The sequence below is a fragment of the Manis pentadactyla genome, chromosome 1 (genome assembly GCF_030020395.1).
Source record: "Manis pentadactyla isolate mManPen7 chromosome 1, mManPen7.hap1, whole genome shotgun sequence".
Classification (NCBI taxonomy): Eukaryota; Metazoa; Chordata; class Mammalia; order Pholidota; family Manidae; genus Manis; species Manis pentadactyla.
In genome coordinates, this window is record NC_080019.1 from 117,358,063 (window position 1) to 117,362,434 (window position 4,372).

Here is a 4,372-nt window from a genome sequence, read left to right on the forward strand (position 1 = left end):
TTTCAGGGCTTCTCAGGCCAGACTTCCCACAGCTGCCAGAGCTCAGAGGCAAGGCTGCCACCCCCTGGTGGTGGTATCTAACTGTTTGGAGAGAAAGGCAACGGGACGGTACCCCAGCCCTACTGGCTGTACTAGCACCCTGGTTGCACCCCTGCCCTCTCTGCTGTATATAGGGTAAAGGGCTTAGTTAAGCCAGGGAGCATCAATGGGGGGAGCTGAGAGCAACGCATCCCACAACTGATTGAAAGCAGAAGCCACCTCGGTGGGTGAAGTTAGCGGCCCAGTAGGAGTCTCTGTGGCAGCTGCATAAAGCAGTCTGGCCAGAAGGGCAAAGTTAGGCATCCAGTGTCTGAAAAATCCTACTAATCCTAGAAAGGATAGTATCTCGGCTCCTGAAGTAGGTGGCAAGAGAGCTTTAATTGCAGCTACTCGGTCCACTGTTAGGGCTCTAGTGGTGGGAGTTAGAGCTAGCCTGAAGTATATAACTTAAGGTAGAGACAGCTGTGCTTTGGCAGGGGATACCCAGTACCCATGTCTGCCAGGAAATTAAGAAGTGATGTGGTGTCTAGAACCGAGGTCTCCTTCGAGGGGCTGCAAAGTAAAAGATCATCTATATATTGGAGGAGAGTACTCTCGCCTATTGAGTGTCATGGGAGGTCCTCCACCAGGACCTGTCCAAAAAGATGGGGGCTATCTCTGAAACCTTGAGGTAGAACTGTCCAGGTTAATTGTCTAGACCAAAGGGTGTCAGGGTCTTCCCACGTGAAGGCAAATAGGGGCTGTGAGTCTGAGTGGAGAGGTATAGTGAAAAAGGCATCTTTAAGGTCTAGTATGGTAAAATGAGAGGTACCGAAAGGGACTTGAGATGGAAGAGTATATGGGTTAGGCACCACTGGGTGTAAGGGAATAACAGCCTCGTTAATTATTCGGAGGTCTTGAATGAGGCTATATGCTCCAGAAGGCTTTTGTACCGACAAGATGGGAGTATTGCATGGAGAGTTAGTGGGTACTAAAAGCCCCTGGGAGAGCAGACGATTAACAATAGGCTGTAGTCCCCTTCGGTGAGCCTGTGAAATAGGAAATTGAGGCCAAGAAGGGAAGCGGCATGGGTCTTTAAGGCATATTAAAACTGAGGTGTGGTGGGTTGCTACTACAGGGGTGGAGATGTCCCACACGACCGGATTGACAGCAGTCCAGGGAGTTGGGAAACTCAGGTCCTTGTCGTCTAAGCCCCCTTCGCCGACCAAAGCAATGAGGGAATTTCTGGGGTCCTGTAAGTGTTCAAAAGGTGGGAGGGAAATAGGGGCTCCTAACTTATAGAGCAAATCCCATCCTAACTGAGGGGTAGGACAGGAAGGTATGACTAGAAAGGAATGGGTAAACGGGATGCTTTGAAAGGTGCAGGCTACTGGGCCCATCTCTAGAGGCCTGGAGAGAGTTCCCATGACCTGAACTATGGAGACTTTGGCAGGATATAAAGGCCCTTTAAAGGAAGGGAGAACAGAGTAGGTAGCCCCCGTGTCCACCAAGAAGGAGACGGGCTTACCAGCTACCCACAGCTTGGCCCTGGGCTCGGCGAGGGTGATTGGGGTGTCTGAGTCCAGGCGTCTTCAATCTTCGAGGATGCCCAGAAGATCTGAAGGGTAGTTTTTCGAGGGTGTCTGCCTCCCGTGGGGCTCTGCCACTGGAGGAGGACTACCCCATAGTGGACAGTATACTTTCCAATAACCTCACTTACCGCAGCTGGGGCATGGTTTGGTCGGTCTGCGTGGTTGGTTGGGGCACTTCCGTGCCCAGTGCCCTTCTTCACCGCACTGAAAGCAAGGGCCTGGAGGTTCGAGTCAATCTTCAGGGACACCCCAACGATCTCTGTGAGCTGGCCTCAGAGCAGCTGTTATGGCACGAGTCTGTTTCACCATTTGGGCAGCTGACCTCCTCTCACTCTCGTCCTCTCAGACATGAAAAACTTTAAATGTCATATCTACCAGGTCTCCTAGAGGGGTTGGGGACCATCCTCAGCCTTTTTAAGCTTGCACCTGATGTCAGGAGCTGACTGAGTTATAACATGCATGGCCAGGAGAGAGGAACCTAACGCTGAGGCCGGATCAATCTTAGCAAAAGCCCCTAGGGTTTCCTTTAGGTGCTTGAGGAATTCTGATGGGTTTTCATCAGGCCTCTGGGTAATCTCTCTAAGCTTATTGTAATTGATGGCCTTTTGAGTGGTTGAGTTCATGCCCGCCAACAAGTAGCGAACCATGCGATCCCAGCACGCCTCATCCTCAGGAGAATTATAATCCCACAGGGGTTCCTGTAGAGGAACAGCCTCTCTGCCCATAGGTTCCCATTCATCTGTGGCATGGGCCTCATTGGCATAATGCTGTGCCGCCACTGTGACATGGTCTTATTCCTCTGGGGTTAGAGTGGATTGGAGGACTATATGTACATTGTGCTAGGTGAGCTTGTAAGCTCAAGTGAGATACTTAAATGTTTAGCAAACATTACGGGGTTGGAGGAAAAGGACCCCAATCGCTGTTCCACTTGGAACAAGTCTGCCAGGGAAAAGGGAACATGAACCTGCACCACCCCTTCAGCCTCTGCCACCTCTCTCAGAGGAGCCATCACATGAGCTTGAGGCTGCTGTGACTTAGAGTGGGTTACGGGAGGGCTAGACCATTTGGGCACTAGCCGCGGTGAGTAGGATGGTGGCGGGTTTGAAGGAAGGGATGGAGGAGGCAACACTGGCAGTGGGGGATACAACCTGGGAATTGATGTGGAACTTGAAGGCTGGGGACCAGGATATGGGAGAGTTTTATCCGTTTTTTCCAAAGTGGAGTCTGCACCTGTGGAGCAAGATGGCAGTGTGACCAGAAGAGAAGAGGAACAAGATGGCAGAGAGACTGGAAGAGAAGGGGAACAAGATGGCGAAGAGGTGGGAAGAGAAGGGGAACAAGATGGCAGAGAGACTGGAAGAGAAGGGGAACAAGATGGAGAGGCAGGAAGAGAACAGTGGCGGAGAGGTGGGAAGAGAACAAGATGGCAGAGAGGCGGGAAGAGAAGGGGGACAAGATAGACATTAAGGAAGGGAGCCGGCCCCTGTGGTGGGCCTGGAGGAGTGGGAAGGGGGGTAGCTGAGATCCTCTGCCGAGTCCATCAGAGAAGAACCTCCCAGTAATAGGAGGGATAGAGATCAGCGGTCCTTGGTGGAGGCCTGGGCCAACAAAACTTGGGAAGGAGTACACTTAACACACAGATCTGGGCGGGTGCACAAAGTCTAAAAAGCCTGCACATGTGGGATTTCACCCTATTTTCCATTTCTGTGGCAATAATAAGTCAGGTCGGTGAGGAGGCCAAAATTGAAAGTTCCCTCAGGGGGCCAGCAAGATTGGTTGTCCAAAGGATACTGAGGCCAGGCCTGAGAGCAAAGGAAGACTACCTTCCGTTTGCGAACTTCCTGGGACAAATACAAAGTAACCAAATTAGAAATGAGACACTGCAACGGGGTCTGAGCCTCTACTTTTGAGGGCTGGTTCCCCATGTCTGCATCACTCTCTTCCAACTAATCCCACTGAGAGGAGTGTCCCAGTGTCCCAAGCACACCAAGTTCTGGGAGCCTGGGTGAGGGATGTCTCCCATACTGCAGGGCCAGGGGCGGGCGGGATGCCTGCAGAGGATGGGCCGGATGCCCAGGGGCTGGATGCCCCAACCTGGATGTAGCTACGATTTTGAACGGACCAGGTGAAAAGTAATTAGGAAGAGAAACAGATTGGGGGAAACTGAGGGACTCACCGGAAAATAGTCCATGCAGCGGAGAGCAGGCTGAGGTCCCAGGTTGGGGAAGGAGAGGGCAGGGCCGCCGATGGCCAGTCAGGGCCCTGCGCTCACGCTCCTTCCCAGGTTTTGGCACCAAATATAAGATAAATTCTAACAGAAATGAGCAGGCGACGAGAGGCAACAAAAGGCCAGGCAGTTTATTTGAGCACAATCCTGGGCGAGGTTCACCAGTCTGCACAGACACAGGCCGGAGAAGTCACGCCAAACCAGACAGGTGGGGAGTTTTATAAGCACAGGGAAGGGAGGGGGAAGTGGGCAGCGCTGGAGGTATGTGGGAAATTTTTATTGGCTCAGGGTCGGGTGATGGACAGCCAGAGGTCTCCTCCTTCTGGATGGAGGGGGTCTGCATCCGAGGTTTGTTGGTACGTCACGGGACTGGAATCCTGGAAGAGCTGTCTGTTCCTTCCTTATATGGCACAGAGCTATCTGGTGCTGTCTTTGTTCCACTTGCACTGTCCTCTCTTTCCTCCCTCCAGTACCTCCAACCTTACAGTAGATTCATAAATCAGGATTAAACAGGGAGTAAACTGGACACAGGTAG